The 20635-nt window shown below is 56.2% G+C and overlaps 1 protein-coding gene across 2 annotated transcripts in view; it reads left to right on the top strand.

Moving 5' to 3' along the window:
• The first annotated feature begins 6893 nt into the window (after positions 1-6893).
• MTUS1 (microtubule associated scaffold protein 1) overlaps positions 6894-20635 on the top strand; it is a 56857-nt gene continuing 43115 nt past the window's right edge. For both annotated transcript variants that reach the window (XM_029076475.1, XM_029076473.1), the window contains exon 1: positions 6894-6966. The gene's annotated coding sequence lies outside the window, so the exon portion shown is untranslated. The remainder of the gene's footprint in view (positions 6967-20635) is intronic.

Below are 20635 nucleotides of genomic sequence, written 5' to 3'. Positions count from 1 at the left end.
TGGATGTGTCTGCTTTGAGCTAGTGAGGCCGGTCTGAGCCTGGCTAATCGGAGTCTGGGAGGTCCGAGTTCAGCTCGATGCATCATGGGCTGGGGGGAAAGGTGTGGCGGGGAGGGCTCACAGATCCCTGCTTCTGCCATGCTCTTCTTCCCGCACACGGTGGGCATCAAGTCCAGCATCCTGTACACTGTGGGTACTTAGTACAGCACCCTGAAACCTGTCGAGGCTCAGTACGGCACCTTGCACACTAGGCACCCAGTACAGCAGCCTGAACGTTGTAGGCATCCGGCACTCCGAACACTGCAGGGACTCAGTACAGCAATCTGAACAGTGTAGGGGTTTTACAAACAGTGGTGCCTAGGACTGTGCCCCGCACGGTGTAGGCACCCATTGCAGCCCTCTGCACCCAATAGATACCCAGTACAGTGTCCTGCACACCACAGGCGCTCTGTTCAGCACCTTGCTTACGGTAGGGCCTAGAACGGAGTCCCAAACAAGTTGGTGCTCAATAAAAGTGGACAACGATGTTGATGCTGATCCCGCGGACGCATGACCCCGAGCAGTCTGGAAATGGCCCGTGACCCTGCTGCTGCAGCGGGGCCACCCAGGGTCTGGATGTGGGGGGTCCCACCCCAGCCTCACAAGGAAGGATGAGTAGCTCTGATTTATTCCAGCTGCAGCTCATGAATGCTTCTCCTGGGGAAGACCAGGGCAGACCAGACCAGACCAGGCCAGGGAGGCCGGGGCGGCCCTGGCGTGGCCATGGGGCGGTCCCGGCCCCGTGACCTCCGTTTATGGGAGTTGATTCCCCGCTTGTGGCTTCACCGGTCGGTGACTCAGGCTTCTCCCAGCTCATGACCACGCGCTTCATGGCTCACGGGAGCCCCAGAGGTTCTGGCAGGAAACCACAGGCAGGAGCATCCCCACCCTCGTGCTTGCGGACATCCAAACGGGCACACGCATGCAGACACACACACACACAGACACACCCACGCGCAGAAACGCACATAAGCACACGGACACCCACCCTTGCACTCACACACACACACGTGTGCCCACAATGGGGAACCGGGGCTGGAGCGCAGCCCAGAGCCCCAGAGCACCGCATATTGGATGAGACACTCCGGTTTCCCAGCCGTCGGGTGGGTGGGGATCGGGGGCAGGGGAGAGGCGTGTGGGCAGATGGGGAAGCTTTAGTTTTCTAGTGAAATATCGTGGACGCTATCAGTCTAATGGCTGAAACTGCCGGGCAGCGGAGTGGACCCCGGACCAGCTGCCCAGACCGCTCCCAGGTCAGGGGGGCGGATGCTTCCGACTGCTCGGACGTCCGGTCCGCTCCGGCCTCCCTCCGGCTCCTCTCCCCGCCCGGTGCCGGGGACTGTGGAGGAGGGGACGGTTTCCAGGACACTCTGCGTTCCTGCTCAACCCCGAGACCTTGTGGGACTCTCCGGCCCCGGCCCAGCCCCCAGGTCATCCTCTCCTCCTCTCTGTTCCCTAATGCCACCCCGAGTCATGTCTGACCTTCTTCCTTCCCACTCCCGGGGCCCGTGGGATGGGAAGGGCCTAACCCGGGATCATCCCTCTGGCCCCGGGATTCGGGCTGGGTCGTCCGCATCACCCAGGGGCACTGAGGGCGGGGGTGAATTCAAACCCAACGGACCAGGCGCGGGCCCAGAGGCGTCCGGTGTCAACCACCAGCTGGCCACGTTGCTCTGGCAGTCCAGGGGGAAGCTGGCAGCATCCCCAAGCTCGTTAAATCTTTAGGAAGTCAGAACGTTCACCAGTAAACGCAGGTCAGTCCCCCACCCGTCTCTCCTCTCCCCTGCCCGCCGCAGGTGTGACTGGAGTCGGGGGTGGAAAAAGAAGCCAGAGGGGTGGGATAATCTGTATCCGGTCACTGAGGGAGAGGCAGAGATGGACACTAATAATAAGGTTAACCACTTTCTATGTGCCCAGGACTGTAATAATAATGTTGGTATTTGTTAAGCGCTTACTATGTGCAGAGCACTGTCCTAAGCACTTGGGTAGGTACAGGGTCATCAGGTGGTCCCACGTGAGGCTCACAGTCTTAATCCCCATTTTTACAGATGAGGTAACTGAGGCACAGAGAAGTGAAGTGACTTGCCCACCGTCACACAGTTGACAAGGGGCAGAGGCGGGATTCAAACCCATGACCTCTGACTCCCAAGCCCGGGCTCTTTCCACTGAGCCACGCTGCTTCCTGGCGTAGATACAAGATAATTAGGTCACACACAGTCCCTATCCTAAATTCATAATCCAAGAAGGAGCAAGAAAGGGAATCGAGCTCTCCTTTTAGAATGAGGAACCTGAGGTCCAGAGAAATTAGGTGACTCGCCCACGGTCACACAGCAAGCTAGTGGTGGAGTCAGGAGGAGAACTCGGGTCCTCTGACTCCTCGGCCTGGGCTTTTTCCACTAGGCCGCACTGGAAAGAGGAGAGTTAAGGGTATGGTATGGTTAAGGGTATGACACAGGGGAATCAGGATGTCCCCCGTGGGGCTCACAGTCTTCATCCCCATTTTACAGAGGAGGTCACTGAGGCACAGAGAAGTTAAGTGACTTGCCCACAGTCACACAGCTGACAAGTGGCAGAGCTGGGATTCGAACCCATGACCTCGGACTCCAAAGCCCATTTGGGTAGGAATTGTGCTCTCTGGGGAGCAGAATGGTCTCTCTGGGGAGAGGGAGCTGGCTGGACAGGTTCTTGCTGCTCAGACTTTGGATCTAATAATAATAATAATAATAATAATAATAATAATGTTGGTATTTGTTAAGCGCCTACTATGTGCAGAGCACTGTTCTAAGCGCTGGGGTAGATACAGGGTCATCAGGTTGTTCCACATGAGGCTTGCCCAAGGTCATACAGCAGACAAGTAGTGGAAGTGGGACTAGAACCCACATCCTTTGACTCCCAAGCCCAGGCTCTTTCCACTGAGCCACGCTGCTTCCCCCTTACTGTGTGCAAAGCACTGCACTAAGCGCTTAGCACTGTACCAGGCAGGTGCCCTGATCTGTCAAGCGTGGCTTAGCGGAAAGAACACGGGCTTGGGAGTCAAAGGATGTGGGTTCTAGTCCCACTTCCACTACTTGTCTGCTGTATGACCTTGCACTTCACTTCTCTGGGCCTCAGTTCCTTCACCTGTAAAATGGGGATGAAGACCGGGAGCCTCACATAGGACAACCTGATTACCTCGCATCTACCTCGGGGCTTAGAATAATAATAATAATAATAATGCCGGTATTTGTTAAGCACTTACTATGTGCCAAGCACTGTTCTAAGCGCTGGGGTAGATACAAGATAAATCAGGTTGTCCCTCGTGGGGCTCACACTCTTAATCCCCATTTTACAGATGTGGTGACTGAGGCACAGAGAAGTTAAGTGACTTTGCCCAAAGTCACACAGCTGACAAGTGGAGGAGCGGGGATTAGAACCCACGACCTCTGACTCCTAAGCCTGGGCTTTTCCCACTAGGCCACCCCGCTTCGGCACATAGTAAGCGCTGAACAGATACCATTATCATTGTTATTATTGTCCGCCCGAACGTGGAGGCCCAGGGTCTTGTGGAAAACATAGTTATAATAACAACCATGATAATGTTGCTATTTGTTAAGCTCTTACTATGTGCCCAGCACTGTTCTAAGCGCTGGGGTAGATACCAGCTAATGAGCTTGTCCCATGTAGGGCTCACAGTCTTCGTTCCCATCTGACCCATGAGGAAACTGAGAATGAGAGAAGTGAAGTGACTTGCCCAAGCTCACCCAGCTGACAAGCGGCCGAGCCGGGATCAGAACCCACAACCTCTGACTTCGAAGACAGGGCTCTTTCTACTGAGCCACGCGGCTGCTCGGTTATCAGTTCGCTTTGCTCAGCCCAACCCGCCGCAAGGGCCCGCGGCGGGGCGCAACTCAAGGTCACTGAGCGGAACGTAGGGATGGTCTCTATCTGTCGCCGCATTGTCCATTCCAAGCGCTCAGTCCAGTGCTCTGCACATAGTAAGCGCTCAGTAAATACTATCGAATGAATGAATTCCTGCTGGACGATGGCTTGGGCCGGCCCTGCCCCTCCGAGCGCGGCCCCCGAGGGCAACGCCGCCCCTTCCTCGCCCCGCGGTCCTGCCCAGGGTCTCTGCCCCGGCCGCCCGGGGGCGTGCCCGAGTCGTTCACTCATCCAGTGGTATTTATTGAGCGCTTACTATGTGCAGAGCGCTGGACTAAGCGCTTGGAATGGACAATTCGGCAATTGTCTGTGAGCCCGTCACTGGCCAGGGATTGTCTCTATCTGTGGCCCAGTTGTAGTCATAATGATGTCATTTGTTGAGCGCTTACTATGTGCGAAGCACAGCAGCGGGGCTCAGTGGGAAAAGCCCGGGCTTGGGAGTCAGAGGTCATGGGTTCTGATTCCGACTCCGCCACTTGTCAGATGTATGACCCTGGGCAAGTCACTTCACTTCTCTGGGCCTTAGTGACCTCATCTGGAAAATGGGGATGAAGACTGTGAGCCCCACGTGGGACAACCTGATCACCTTGTATCCCCTCAGTGCTCAGAACAGTGCTTTGCACATAGTAAGCGCTTAAATGTCATCATCATTATTATTATTCTCTGGACCTCAGTGACCTCATCTGTAAAATGGGGATGAAGACTGTGAGCCCCACGTGAGACAACCTGATCACCTTGTATCCCCTCAGTGCTCAGAACAGTGCTTTGCATATAGTAAGCGCTTAAATGTCATCATCATTATTATTATTCTCTGGACCTCAGTGACCTCATCTGTAAAATGGGGATGAAGACTGCGAGCCCCACATGAGACAACCCGATCACCTTGTATCCCCTCCAGTGCTTAGAACAGTGCTTTGCACGTAGTAAGCGCTTAACAAATGTCATCATTATTACTATTCTCTGGGCCTCAGTCACCTCATCTGTAAAATGGGGATGAAGACTGGGAGCCCCACGTGGGACATCCTGATCACCTTGTATGCTCCACAGTGCTCAGAACAGTGCTTTGCACATAGTAAGCGCTTAACAAATGTTATTATTATTATTATTATTATTTATTACTTATTATTATTTAGAGTAGCAGGGTGGCTCAGCGGAAAGAACCCAGGCTTGGGAGCCAGAGGTCGCGGCTCCGCCACTTGTCAGCTCTGGGACTCTGGGCAAGTCACTTGACTTCTCGGTGCCTCAGTGACCTCATCTGGAAAATGGGGATGCATTCAGACTGCGAGCCTCACAGTGGGGGGCAACTTGATGACCTAGTATCCCCCCAGCGCTTAGAGCAGTGCTTGGTACATCGCAAGCGCTTAGCAAATGCTATCATCATTAGTATGATTATTTATTATTTATAGGAAGCGCTCAAGAAATACGAATGAATGAATGAATGAATGAATGAATGAATGAATGAATGAATGAGCTTTCTGCGGCCCCGCCCCCTCGCCCAAGCTCCCAGCAGGATGAGGTTCTTCCTCCTCCTCCTCCTCCTCCTCCTCCTCATCATCATTGGGAAGCAGCGTGGCTCAGTGGAAAGAGCGGGCTTGGGAGTTCGAGGTCATGGGTTCGAATCCGGACTCTGCCACTTTTCAGCTGGGGGACTGTGGGCAAGTCACTTACCTTCTCTGAGCCTCAGTTCCCTCATCTGTAAAATGGGGATGAAGACTGTGAGCCTCACGTGGGACCACCCGATGACCCTCTATCTACCCCAGCGATTAGAACAGCGTTTAGAAGCAGCGTGGCTCAGCGGAAAGAGCACGGGCTTTGGAGTCAGAGGTCATGGGTTCGAATCCCGACTCGGCCACTTGTCAGCTGTGTGACCTTGGGCAAGTCACTTCACTTCTCTGTGCCTCAGTTCCCTCATCTGGAAAGTGGGGATGAAGACTGTGAGCCTCACGTGGGACAACCCGATTCCCCTGTGTCTACCCCAGCGCTTAGAACAGTGCTCGGCACATAGTAGGCGCTTAACAACTACCAACATTATTATTATTATTATTATTATTATTATTGTTATTATCATTGTTATCCTGCACCCTCCCCCTTGAAGCCCCGCCCTCCGGGCTCGTCACTTCACTTCTCTTGCCCCGCCCCTTTAGGCCCCGCCTCCCTCCCAGACTCGGAGCCGGATTGGAGCCGACGAAGGGCGGGGTTTATCTTGCCCCGCCCCTTTAAGTCCCGCCCCATCGCCCAAGCTCGGAGCGGGATTGGATGCGGCGGGGGGCGGGGCTTTCTCCTGCCCCCCAGTCCCCGCCCCCTTCCGGCCCCGGCCGGGCTCGGGATTGGCCGCGGCGGGGGGCGTGGTTTCCCTCTGCCCCGCCCCCTTTAGGCCCCGCCCCTCGTCCCGGCTCGGAGCGGGATTGGCTGCGGCGGGGGGCGGGGCTTTCTCCTGCCCCCCCCCAAGTCCCCCTCCCCCTTCAGGCCTCGGCCGGGCTCGGGATTGGCCGCGGCGGGGGGCGTGGCTTTCTCCTAACTCGTCCCCTTAGGCCCCGCCCATCTCCCTGGCTCGAAGCGGGATCGGAGGGGACCGGGGGCGTGGCTGGCTCTTGCCCCGCCCCTTAGTCCCCGCCCCCACCCCGGCTCGGAACGGGATTGGCCGCGGCGGGGGGCGGGGCTTTCTCCTAACCCCCCCCTTAGGCCCCGCCCCCGACTCGGAGCGGGATGGGCTGTGGCGGGGGGCGGGGCTTTCTCCCGCCCCGCCCCCTTTAGGCCCCGCCCCTCGGGGCCCCGGGCGGGCTGGGGATTGGATGGGTCGGGGGGCGGGGTGTTGGGGGGCCCCTCCCCCTGTCCCTCCCCTTCTCCCCCTCCCCCTCCCGTCCGGGCTGGGGGGGGCGGGGCCCAGGTGCGCTGCGGCAGGTGCAGCTCCCGCCCCCGCCCCGCCCCCCCTCCCCTCCCGTCCCCTCCCCTCCCCTCCCCTTCGCTCGGTCTGCCGGGGCCGGGAGCGAGTCCGGTTTGGCGTGGCAGGTAAGACGGGCCCGGGGCTTCCGAAACAACTTCTTCTGCCGTCCCCCTCTCTCCCCCCTCCCCACTTTCCCCTTCCCGCTCCCGGTTGCACAGCTGCGGCGGCTGCGGGCGTCCTCATCCCCGTCGGCCGGGCCGGGCCGGGCCGGGCCGCCCCGCGACTCCCGGGCCCGCGTCGCCGGCCTGCGGGGGGCTGCGGGGAGTTGCAGAGGGCTGCGGGGAGTTGCCGGGCGCTGCAGGGGGCTGCGGGGAGCTCCGGGGGGTTGCAGGGAGTTGCGGGGGCTCCGTGGGACCGCAGGGGACCGAGTGGGGCTGCCCAGGGTTGCGTGGGACTCCGTGGGGCTGCAGGGAGCTGCGCGGGGCTGCCCAGGGTTGCGTGGGGCTCCGTGGGACTGCAGGGAGCTGCGTGGGGCTCAGCGGGGTTGCGTGGAGTTGCGTGGGGCTGCAGGAGGCTGCGTGGGGCTCAGCGGGGCTGCGTGGAGTTGCGTGGGGCTGCAGGGAGCTGCGTGGGGCCGCAGGGGACTGCGTGGGGTTGCGTGGGGCTCAGCGGGGTTGCAGGGAGTTGCGTGGGGCTGCAGGGAGCTCAGCGGGGCTGCAGGGAGTTGCGTGGGGCTGCAGGGAGCTCAGCGGGGCTGCAGGGAGTTGCGTGGGGCTCAGCGGGGCTGCATGGAGTTGCGTGGGGCTGCAGGGAGCTGCGTGGGGCTGCAGGGGACTGCGTGGGGTTGCGCGGGGCTCAGCGGGGTTGCAGGGAGTTGCGTGGGGCTGCAGGGGACCGTCGGGCGCGGGGGTCCCGTCCTGCGGTCCGGGGGTCCGTGCTGGACCACCCCCCCTTCCCGATTTTACGCTGGGGGGGCTGGCACCGGCCCACCGCCCCTCCCCCGGCCCCGCGCTCCCCCTCCTCCGTCTTCAGTCGTATTTGCGGCGTGGCTCAGTGGAAAGATCCCGAGGTCGTGGGTTCAAATGCCGCCTCCTGTCAACTGGGGGACTCTAGGCCAGTCACTTCTCCTCTCTGGGTCGCAGTGACCTCGTCTGGAAAAGGGGGTGAAGACCGGCAGCCCCACGGGGGACCACCTCATCACCTTGTAACCTCCCAGCGCTTAGAACAGTGCTTTGCATGTAGGTTAGCGCTTAACAAATGCCATTGTTATTATTAATTGGGCGCTTACTGGGTGCAGAGCACCGTACTGAGCGCTTGGACAGTACAATTAGGCGACAGAGACAAGCGCCGACCGGGTGCAGGGCACTGTACTAAGCGCTTGGACGGTACAGTTCGGCGCCTGAGACAGGCGCCGACCGGGTGCTGGGCACTGTACTAAGCGCTTGGACGGTACAGTTCGACGACGGAGACAAGCACCGACTGGGTGCAGGGCACTGTACTAAGCGCTCGGACGGTACAGTTCGACGACAGAGACAAGCGCCGACTGCAGAGCACTGTATTAAGCGCGTGGAAGGAACAATTCGGCAACAAAGATAATAATAATGATAATGTTGGTGTCTGTTAAGCGCTTACTATGTGCAGAGCACTGTTCTAAGCGCTGGGGTAGACATAGGGGAATCAGGTTGTCCCACGTGGGGCTCACAGTCTTCATCCCCATTTTACAGATGAGGTCACCGAGGCCCAGAGAAGTGAAGTGACTTGCCCACAGTCACCCAGCTGACAAGTGGCAGAGCTGGGATTCGAACTCATGACCTCTGACTCCCAAGCCCGGGCTCTTTCCACTGAGCCACGCTGCTTCTCTGATACAATCCCTACAATTCAAAGATACAATCCCTACCCAACAACGGGGTCACAGTCTTGAACGACTCCCCAGCCGCCCTCCTCCCACCTTCCTTCCATCCTCATTCATTCATTCAGTCGTATTTATTGAGCGCTTACTATGTACCGAGCACTGTACTAAGCGCTTGGAATGGACAATTCGACAACAGATAGAGACCATCCCTGCCCAACAGCGGGCTCACAGTCTAAACGGGGGAGACAGTCAACAAAACAGAACAAGTAGTCAGGCGTCAATACCATCAAGATAAATAGAATCATAGCTATAGACACATCATTAACAAAAGGAATAGAGTAATAAATAATATATATAAATCTGCACAAGTGCTGTGGGGAGGGGAAGGGGGTAGAGCAGAGGGAGGGAGGAGGGATGGGGAGGAGGAGCAGAGGGAAAGGGAGGGCTGAGTGTGGGAAGGCCTCCCGGAGGAGGTGAGCTCTCAGTAGGGCTTGGAAGAGGGGAAGAGAGTGAGTTTGGCAGAGGTGAGGAGGGAGGGTGTTCCAGGTCAGTGGTAGGACGGGTGCTTCAGTTATAATAATAATGTTGGTATTTGTTAAGCGCTTACTATGTGCCGAGCACTGTTCTAAGCGCTGGGGTAGACAGGGGAATCAGGTTGTCCCACGTGGGGCTCACAGTCTTCATCCCCATTTTACAGATGAGGGAACTGAGGCACAGAGAAGTTAAGTGACTTGCCCACAGTCACCCAGCCGACAAGTAGCAGAGCTGGGATTCGAACTCATGAGCCCTGACTCCAAAGCCCGTGCTCTTTCCACTGAGCCACGCTGCTTCTCTATCTCATCTGTAAAATGGGGATTAAGACTGTGAGCCCCATTCATTCATTCAATAGTATTTATTTATTTATTTACGGTGCAGAGCACCGTACTAAGCGCTTGGAATGAATAAGTCGACAACAGATAGAGACGGTCCCTGCCGTTTGACGGGCTTACGGTCTAATCGGGAGCCCCATGTGGGACAGGGACCGTGTCCTACCCAATTACATTGCATCTGCCCCGGCGTTTAGTAGCGCCTGGCGTGTAGTAAGCGCTTAACAAATACCACGATCGTGGTTATTTTTTATTCCTAAGTACGATTGACTGACCCAACACAGACCCTCCTACTCCCCCGACTCTTCTCCGCTTCTCCCTTGGCTCTTCGTCCAGTGCGTTTGCACGGACGCTCTCTGCAAACCCCTTTGGACCTGCTGAGGTTCCCAGCCGCCCATCTCTCCGTGGGATTGGATTCCCTGTGCTCGCCCTACTGGTGGGGGAGAAATAGTTGCCGTTGTTTGTCTGAGCCGACTGCCCTCCGGCTCCACTCCCAGCTTTTCTGTGCCCACCCTTTCCCTGCTTCTGTAAACGCTCATCCTGCCCTCTCCCCACTTGCCCAAGCACTTCACTTCTCTGTGCCTCGGTTACCTCATCCGTAAAAGGGGGATGAAGACTGTGAGCCCCACGGGAGACAACTCCATGACCCTGTATCTTACCCCAGTGCTTAGAACAGTGCTTGGCACACAGTAAGTGCTTAAATGCCATTATTATTATTAATAATGATAAGCAAAGTTGTGCTAATAATAATGATGTTGGTATTTGTTAAGCGCTTACTATGTTGAGAGCACTGTTCTAAGCGCTGGGGTAGAGAAGCAGCGTGGCTCAGTGGAAAGAGCCCGGGCTTGGGAGTCAGAGGTCATGGGTTTGAATCCCGGCTCCGCCACTTGGCAGCTGTGTGACTGCGGGCAAGTCACTTCACTTCTCTGGGCCTCAGTGACCTCATCTGTAAAATGGGGGTTAACTGTGAGCCTCACGTGGGACAACCCGATTAGCCTGTACCTTCCCCAGCGCTTAGAACAGTGCTTGCACGTAGTAAGCGCTTAACGAATACCAACATTATTATTATTATTATTACAGGGGAATCAGGTGGTCCCACGTGAGGCTCACAGTTAATCCCCATTTTACAGATGAGGTCACTGAGGCACAGAGAAGTGAAGTGACTCGCTCGCAGTCACACAGCTGACAAGTGGCAGAGCCGGGAATCGAACCCATGACCTCTGACTCCGAAGCCCAGGCTCTCTCCACTGAGCCACGCTCACAGTGGCATTTGGTAAGCGCTTACCGTGTGCCAGGCACTGTACTAAAAGTGCTGGGTTGGATACAAGTAAATCAGATTGGACATAGCCCCTGTCCCACGTGGGGCTCCCAGTCTCGATTCCCATTTTACAGATGAGGTCACTGAGGCACAGAGAAGCGAAGTGACTTGCCCCAGGTCACAGAGCAGACAAGTGGCGGGGCTGGGATTAGAACCCATGACCTTCTGACACCCCGGCCCCGTGCTCTCTCCGCGACGAGATGTCTGCTCCCGTGGGCTCACAGGGACCCCCCGGCGTGTCGGAGGTTGTCGGTGCCGGATTGTGGTGGGTGAGTAGAGGAAAGCGCAAACCGTAGTTGTCGTCTGCTCCTGTGCCACGTGCACAATCGTTTCCTGCCACGCTTCCTACGCAGGCTGGTGCGGGTTCCTGGACCGGCGCCGCTGGTCCCGCCGTCCCGCTCCGGCCCAAGTGGGAGTTAAAACCTGCGCTCTGGCAGCTCTGGCTGGTTCCAGAGACCCCCATCCCAACGCCCCCAGCCCTGCACCTGTGCCCTCCGTCAGTCGGTCCGTTCTTACTCTGTGCAGAGCACTGTACTAAGCGCCGGGGGGAGTACAATGGAACCCACACATTCCCCCGTTTAGACTGTGAGCCCGTCATTGGGCGGGGATGGTCTCTATCTGTTGCCGAATCGTACAGTGCTCCGCACAGAGTAAGCGCTCATTAAATACGAGTGAACGAATGGATTCCGTACCCACATTGAGCTTACCGTTGGGCATCACTGACCCATCGGTGGGGTTCCGGGCTGGGAGGGGCTGCCGGGGGAGTCGGGGGCCCAGCAGAACCCGGTGGGCTGCCAGCTCACTATCTGAGCCCGAGCAGTTGTGGTCATTCATTCAATCGCATTTGATAAGCTCTTACTGTGTGCCGAGCACTGTACTAAGCGCTTGGGAGAGTACATGCTGATATTGCCATCCAAGTGCCCCCTCCCCCTGCACTGCCCAGCTGTCCTGCGACCTGGGTGCCCTTTGACCTTCTCTCTGCTCCCCAGAGGTTAGGGAGGACAGTGAGGGAACGGATGCCCGAGCAGAGGACCTGTCCCCCGCGTTGCCCCAAGATGTTCCAGAGAGCCGGGCCCGTCGATGCCACCGTGCCCAACGGGCGACGGTCCGGGCGGGCCGGGGCCCCAGCCGGGCATGGGGCGGCTTCTCTGGGTGGTAGGTGACCTTTACCGTGGTGGCATTTGGCGTCCTGCCTCGTAAGCTGATCCCGAGAACCTGCAAAGAGCACGCACCACCGGAGCTACGGGGAGGGAGCTGGGGGATGATCCCGCCGGGGCCTGGTCTCGGGCCCGCTGGAGAGTGGACCTAGACGGGAGGGGCTCGCGGAGTCCGTCGCGGACTGGGCCCGGCCCGGCAGTTTGGGGTGATGCGGTGTCCTTTCCAGACTTGGCCGTCCTCTCCCGTCAGCCCGGCGGGACAGAAATAGCCTCGGCCGAGTCCCAGGCCTCTCAGCTATGGCGCTCCCGCATTCCTGGTTGCCGCCTTGTGAGGCGCGGGTGTCTGTGTGGCGGGAGGAGGCCGGCGGGGGACGGATGGCGGCCGGGGCTGGGGAGAGCCGCTGGAGAAGTCGAGAGGCTCTCAGCGGTGGGGTGTGTGTCTCTGCCCTGGCACCTTGCCCGTGCCCCGGGGCCCGCGCTGGGCTGGACTTTGGCATCGTCGTTGAGGCCCGGGGCTGGGGGGAGGTGGGCGGGCCAGGAGGTGGGGCGGGAGTCCGGTGGGGATTGGCTGAACAGTGAGAGGCAGTGGCCGGCTCTAATCCTGCCCGGGCAGTGGAACTGCAGGCTGGCTGAGGCCCGGGCACTGCCCCCACTGTGGCCAGCCCTGGGTCGGGCTTTCATTCGATAGTATTTATTGAGCGCTTACTGTGTGCAGAGCACCGTACTAAGCGCTTGGAATGGACAATTCGGCGACAGATAGAGACAATCCCTGCCCACTGACGGGCTCGCAGTCTAATCGGGGGAGACAGACCAAAACAATAGCAATAAGTAGAATCGAGGGCATGTACACCTCATTAACAAAATAAATAGGGTAATAAAAATAGGGACAAATGAGCAGATGAGCACAGTGCCGCCGGGAGGGGATGGGAGGGGGGAGGAGCAGAGGGAAAGGGGGGGAAAAGGGCTTAGCTGAGGGGAGGTGAAGGGGGGGCAGAGAGGCAGCAGAGGGAAAAGGGGAAGCTCAGTGTGGGAAGGCCTCTCGGAGGAGGTGAGCTCTCAGTAGGGCTTTGAAGAGGGGAAGAGAGTGAGTTTGGCGGAGGTGAGGAGGGAGGGCATTCCAGGATGGCGGGAGGACGTGGCCCAGGGGTCGATAGCGGGATAGACGAGGACGGGGCACGGTGAGGAGGTGGGCGGCAGAGGAGCGGAGCCTACGGGGTGGGCAGTAGAAAGAGAGAAGGGAGGAGAGGTGAGGTGTTTGGGCCCAGTCGCTAGGGCACTGGACGGGCTCCCACAGCCTCTCAAGGGTCAGGGTGAGCCCAAGCCACTTCTGGGGCTTTGTCTGCTCACCCAGACTGGACACCAGGCAGCTGGACAGTGGGCCTGGATCCCACTCTGGCCAGGCGTGGACACCCTGGCCGGGGACCTGTCTTGCCTTCACCACCCCATGCCTGTCTTGACTTCTGTCCCCTCGACCCTGGACCCTCCTTCATCTTCCCGTCCGCTGTGCGGGGGAACCAGGTGGTTTCTTGCAATGGCTGCAACCCAGAGTGGCCCCGCTGCCCGTCGGGGAGGCCCATGGGGTCACGCGCCGGGGAGGGAGGCCCACCTGCCCTTCGGCTCCAGGAAGTAGCTCCGGTAGCGGTGCCCTGGGGGAGGGGGACGAGAACACTGCTGAGCTACGGAGCGCTCTCCCCATCCCTCTCCACCCTACTCTTGTGCAGACCCCAAAGAGCTGCAGGTGACCTGAGACTGGAGATCCGCTTTTCCCGATTCAATTCAGTCGTATTTCCTCAGAGCTTACTGTGTGCAGATCACTCTACTGAGCGCTTGGAGAAGCAGCGTGGCTCGGTGGAAAGAGCCTGGGCTTGGGAGTCACAGGTCATGGGTTCTAATCCCGGCTCCGCCGCTTGCCAGCTGTGTGACTTTGGGCAAGTCGCTTCACTTCTCTGTGCCTTAGTTACCTCATCTGTAAAATGGGGATTCAAACTGTGAGCCCCACATGGGACAACCTGATCACCCTGTATCCCCCCCAGCGCTTAGGACAGTGCTTTACACATAGTAAGTGCTTAATCAATACCACCATTACCCCTGGAGGCTCATGCTCTCAACTGGCTTCCACTAGGAGGGACAGACAGCACTGGGCCATCCACACTCTCTCACCCAGGCCTGGCACCCTGAACCTAGTCCTGGTCGTGTCACTTGTGTGCTGTGTGACTTTGGGCAAGTCATTTAACCTCTCTGGGCCTCCATTTATTCATCTGTAAAATGGGGATTAAACACCTGTTCTCCCTCTTTTTTTTTCTTTTTAAATGGTATCTGGTAAGCACTTGCTATGTGCCAGGCACTCTACTAAGGGGCAGATTCAAGCTAGTCAGGTCAGACACAGTCCCTGTCCCACATGGGGTTCACCATCTTAATCCCCATTTTACAGATGAGGTAACAGAGGCACAGAGCAGTTAAGTGACCTACCCAAGGTCACACAGCTGTGATCCCCCATGAAGGACAGGTGTCGTCTGATCTGATTATTTTGAATCTACATTAGTGCTTGACACATAGTAAACACCTAACAGTTTTTTGTTATCACTATTATTTTCATTGTTACAATTATTTTGAGCGGTCAAGCGGTGGTGTGGAAAGAATGATTAAGTGTGGCTAGTACTTAAAGGGAATTGGGCTAGACTGGGCCAGACCAAGACTGGAAAGGAATCAATCCATAGTATTCGAGGGCTTGATTTGCACAAAGCACTCTACTAACCAGCTGGGAGAGTAGAGTAGGCTTACTAGATAAGATCCAACCCTGAGAGTCAGAGGACGCGGGTTCTAATCCCTGCTCTGATAACTGACCTACTGTGTGACTCTGGACAAGTTATTCAACCTCTCTGTTCCTCTGTTCCCTCCCCCTTTAATCTGTTAAATACCTCTACTCCCTCCTCCTTGGACTGGATGTTTATGAAGGACAGGGACTATGTCTGATCTGGTGGTTTTGAATGTATCCCAGTGCCTAGTACACTGCTTGGCACTTAAATGCCGTCGTCCTATTCCCTGTCCTTAAGGAGCTTACAATTTAGTCGGGGAGGTGGAAACTAAAATTACACTTAAGGGCAGCAACCGAGTATAAAAATATGTTCGTAATTGCTAGTGGGGGCTAGGAAAGGGTGCGAATACTCAGATACTTTGGTGATGCAGGCTGTCAGTTGATCATTGGTATTTGAGCGCTTAGTTTGTGCACAGCAGTGTATGAAGTGCTTGGGAGATTACAGTAGAGTTGGTAGACGTGTTTCCTGCTCAGAGATAAGGAGTTTACAGTTTAAAGGATGAGACAGGGCATTCACTCAGTTGCATTTATTGAGCTTTTACTGTGTGCAGAGCATTGTACCAAGTGGTTGGGAGTGTACAATACAACCATAAACAGACACATTCCCTGCCCACAACGCGCTCAGAGTTACAGGTAAGCAAAGCAGCTGAGTATAAGGATATGGACGTAGATGTTCACTCTTAAACCCACAGCAGTTAAATGCTAAGGGGATGGGTCTAAGTGCATGATTGAGGAAGTAGGGAGGGAAAATAGGGAGGGGAATAATCAGGGAAGGCCTACTGGAAGAGATGTGATTTCAGAAGGGCCTAGAAGATGTGGGAGAACAGTAGTCTGCCAGATGTGAGGTGGGGAAGGAGTTCCGCGAAGGAGGAAAGGCATGGGCAAGAGGTTTGATAGCAAGAGATGAGCGTGAGGTGCAGTGCATAGGTTGCCTCGAGAGGAGTGGTGTTTGAGCTGGGCTGCAGTGAGGATGGAGAGTTGATTGAGGCCCTTAAAACCAATGGTGAGGAGTTTCTGCTTGATGTAGGGAGGAATGAATAGTCTTTGGAGGCTGTTGAGGAGAAGGGAAGATATTTGCAAAGTGATACAAAATTATGTTTTAGAAAAATGATCCAGACAACAGTATAGTGTGGACTAGAAAGGACAGAGGGAGAGGCTGGAGGCAGGGAGGTCTGCCAAGAGGCTGATGCAGGAGTCAAGGTGGGATGTGATAAGTTCTCAGACTGCCTTCTTTTCAGTTTGGATGGAGAAGGGGCAGATTCTGGAGAGGTTCTGAAGGAAGAACTGACAGGATTTGGTGACTGATTATATGGGTTGAAAAAGAGGAAGGAGTGAAGAATAATGCCAAGGCCGCAGGCTTGAGACACAGAGAGGATGATGGTGTTGTCAAAAGTGATGGTAAGTTAGAAAGAGGAGAGGATTTGGGAGGGAAAGTGAGTTCGGTTTTGGACGAGACTCTTTGCCAGTGGGACATCTATGCAAAGATGCCTTGAAGGCAGGAGGAAATGTGAAACTGCAGAGGAGAAAGGTTGGGGCTGGAGAGGTTAGATTTAGGAATCATCTGTGTGGGGATGATCGAGGAAGTGAATGAATTCTCCAAGGGAGTGGATGTAGATAGAGATTAGGAGATCCAAAACGGAGCTCCGAGGGACTCGGAGAAGGTGGGAGGCAGAGGAGGAACCTGTGAAAGAGATTGAGAAGGAGTGACCGGAGAGATAGGAGGAGAACCAGTCAGTCAATGGTATTTATTGAGTACTTACCATGTGCAGAGCACTGGACTATGAGCCGTTATTGGGCAGGGATTGTCTCTATCTGTTGCCGAATTGTACACTCTAAGCGCTTAGTACAGTGCTCTGCACATAGTAAGTGCTCAATAAATACTATTGAATGAATGAATAAGTGCTTGGGAGAGTACAGTATAACAGACATTCCTTTCATGAACTTAGAGCCTAGAGGAGAGGACAGAGTGAAGCCAAGTGTTTTTTGGTTTTTTTTAATGTATTTTTTCAGCGCTTACTATATCCCAGGCACTGTTCTAAGTGCTGGAGTAGATACAAGGTAATCAGGTTGTACTCAGTCCCTGCCCACATGGGGCTCACAGTCTTAATTCCCGTTTTATTCGTTCATATAGATATGGCAACTGAGGCGCAGGCAAGTGAAGTGAGTTGCCCAAAGTTACAGAGGCGACGAGTGGCAGAGCCGGGATTAGAACCCAGGTCCTTCTGACTCCCCAGCCCGAGCCGTATCCACCAGGCCATGATGCTTCTGTAAGGGTGGGTAATGTTTCTAGGAGAAGGGAGTGGTCCACAGTGCCGAAGGCTGCTGAGGGGTCGGAAAGGATTAGGACAGAGTAGAATTTGCTGGATTGGGCCAGGAGGTCACTGGTATCTTGGAGAGGGACTCTCAGTGGAGTGAAGGGGCCAGAAGTGGGATCGTCCTCAGCAGGGCTGGTGCTGCAGCTGGTGGAAGGGTAGCTCTGCCCCTCTCGGCCCCACCTGGCCCCGTCGGAATGACCAGAACCGAAGGTCCCGTGGGCCAGGGATGCCCGCATGAGGCAGTGGCTCTTGTCACTCACTGGGGTAAAGCCCACCTGGGAAACAAGGCAATTTTTCATCTCGAATGCAAACATCTGGGCTCCTCCGTGGTCCAATTGCAGGAGTTTACTATGTACGCCCATTTCACGGAGCCCTCTAAACTGTAAGCTTGTCGGGGCAGGGAATGTGTCTACCAACTCTGTTTTATTGTATCTCCCAAGCTCTTAGTAGAGTGCTCTGCCCGCAGAGTTCAATAAATACGATTGATCGAGAAAATTGAGGCAGTAAGCACTCAATAAATACGACTGATTGATAGAGTCCAAACCGTAGTGCAGTGTTCCTCTTGGACTTTGACTCCTCCGTTCTTCCCCACCCACTTCTGCCACCACACTGGCCTCTGCAGCTACGATTGGGCCTTGGCATAGCAGGGGCAAGGGGTGCCCAGTGGTGTCCATTCCTGGTGCTTGGTATTTCCTGAGGCCAAACTGGAGGTAGGGTGTGTGGAGAAGCAGCAGAACTTAGTGGATAGGATACGGGCCTGGGAGTCAGAAGGACCTGGGTTCTATTCCTGCCTCCGCCATGTCTGCCGTGTGACCTTGGGCAAGTAACTTGACTTCTCTGCCCCTCAGTTGCCTCATCTGTAAAATGAGGATTAAGACTGTGAGCCTTCAGAGGGACAAGGACTGTGTCCAACGCAATCAGAGAATTAGAGAAGCAGCATGACTTAGTGGAAAGAGTGTGGGCTTGTGAGTCAGAGGTCTTGGGTTCTAATCCCGGCTCTGCCACTGGTCAGCTGTGTGACCTTGGGCAAGCCACTTAACTTCTCTGTGGCTCAGTTACCTCATCTGGAAAATGGGAATTAAGTGTGAGCCCCACGTGGGACAACCTGATTACCTCGTCTCAACCCCAGCACTTAGAACAGTGCTTGGCACATAGTAAGCACTAAACAAATACCATAATAATAATAATTATTATTATTAGATATGAATGCCAAATACCATAATTATTATTATTATTATTATTAATCTGCTTGTATCCACCCCAGCGCTTAGTTCAGTGCTTGGCATATAGTAAGTGCTTAACAAATACTATCATTATTATTATTATTATTATTATTATTACTGTGCAGGGCCCAAATTCCCTCCGTCGGGGCAGAGGGGAGGGGGATGGGGTAGGTTGCGGGGGAGTGAGGGGCTGCAGCAGCGAGCCGAAGGCAGGCTGCCCATGGCAGAACCTCCGTGTCGGCTGTGCTAAAGCCTTGAAAATTTTGGGCTTCCCGATTACCTGATGTTGCTGGGCCCTTAGCCTTGGTGACCCCTGACAAAGGACGGACAGAGCTCGGGGGCGGAAGTATGCCCCAGCCTGGCCCCCACTGCCCAGCAGGGACCCCCCGACCCGTGGGGCCCGGGGTGGCGAGCATGGGACCAGTCCCTGCCCCATGGCTCCCGCACTGGTGGGTGGGCCAGGCCAAGCAGGCAGGTGACTTCACTCAAGGGCCGGGAGGGAACCTGAACGTTCAGACTTGCGCTTTCATTCATCTTCTCTCCCTTCCCCACCGCACATATGTATATATCTGTAATTTATTTATTTATATTAATGTCTGCCTCCCCCTTAGACTGTGAACTCGTGGGCAGGGAATGTGTTTGCTGTTATAGCCTACTCTCCCAAGCACTTAGTACAGTGCTTTGCGCACAGTAAGCACTCAATAAATATGATTAATGATAATAATGATGATAATGTTTGCATGGAGGCGGTGGAGCAATTCCGGATCGACCCCCTGTGTCTCCGGACACGTTTCCTGCAGAGTGTCCCCGTGCCTTTCCTTCCTTTCCCTCCTTCCTTTCCTTCCTTTCCTTCCTTCCTTTTCTTCCGACCCCCGGCAGCACTGAGTGAGGATCGGACAGGGTGGACCAAGTTGGAGAGCCAGAGGGAGGGGGTGTTGCTGGGCCCCACGTTCCCCGGTTTTGCAGGATGGAGGCTACCCCGTGTGCGGCCCTTGGGATGTCCTGGTCAGTCCGGTTCGGTGGCTAAGGCGTTAAAGGGGAGGGGGCGGCACGGGAAGTGGCGGGCCTGGTCTGGTCCCCGGATCCCGAGAACGCGGCAGGAAGTCTACTCAGCGTCTAGGAATGCCCACTGCTCGGGGACTACAAGGTCACCTAGTCCAGCCCCTTGCCTCCGTCATTATAATCATCATCATAATAATAGTACTTGTTAAGTGCTTATTATGTGTCAAGCGCTGTTCTAAACACTGGGGTAGGTACAAGTTAATCAGGTTGGACACAGTCCCTGTCCCACATGGGGCTCACAGTCTTAATCCCCATTTTACAGCGACTAGGAATCTCTGTGCCCACGCCCCCCACCAGAACCACCACCATCACCTCCTCCTCCTTTTCCTTCTCCTCCTGGGGGGTTGGCCATCCCAGCCCAGCCTCCTTTCCGTCTCCCCTCCTGCTCCACCCCCTCTGCTACCCACGCCCGTCATTCCCCTCTCTTCCCCCGCCCCCCCCCGCTATTCCCACCCCCTCTCTTTCTCCCCTCCTAATCCCGCCTGCCATTCCCGCCCCTCTCTTTCACCCCTTCTACCGTCTCCTAGCCCCCTCCCCTTCTCCTGGGGCAGGAAAGGGGGCGAGGGGGCTCACTCTACCCCTCTCCGCAAGCTGCCGCCTTATTCCCCGGGCAGTGCAGGCTCTGAGCCTGCTGCGAAAGGTCAGGCCCCGCCCCGCTCGAGCCCGGGCCCAAGGGGACGAGTCGGGGTGGGGGGTAGTCCCGGAGCGCTGATGTTTGCCCCTGTTTAACCAACCAGCCCCCCAACCCCCCTGGGTCTCTGGCAGGGAGACCTAAGTGCCCCAGGGTGGGGGTGGAGGAGGCCCCGGGCCCAGGGCCAGGACCTGATGGCTGATCCTGGCCCCGATCTGTGGACCATCCCCAGATACTGGGCCTTCTAGGCCTGCTAACCAGGCCCTGCAGGATGGCAAGGAGGCATCGTCCCGGTCCTGCGGCTGACCAGCCCACATCCCTACAACTGACCGGCTCACGGCCCCGCCGCTGATCAGCTCGCAGCCCTCTGTGTGGTTTCGGAGCCCTGCTGGCCAGTGGTCAGCTGGGCCGTGTCAAGGAGAGAAAGTGCCTTGGCGGTTCCCGGTCCCGAGCCGACCTGGCGTTGGCGCCGCTGTACGTGAAAGCCGTGGCAAACACCCCATTTAGTGACTCTTGAAACCCGAATCTCAAGGAAAACTAGATTTTCCTGATTGG

Source organism: Ornithorhynchus anatinus, chromosome 12 (genome assembly GCF_004115215.2).
Source record: "Ornithorhynchus anatinus isolate Pmale09 chromosome 12, mOrnAna1.pri.v4, whole genome shotgun sequence".
In the NCBI taxonomy this organism is placed as follows: Eukaryota; Metazoa; Chordata; class Mammalia; order Monotremata; family Ornithorhynchidae; genus Ornithorhynchus; species Ornithorhynchus anatinus.
This window is presented reverse-complemented; position numbering and strand designations above follow the sequence as displayed.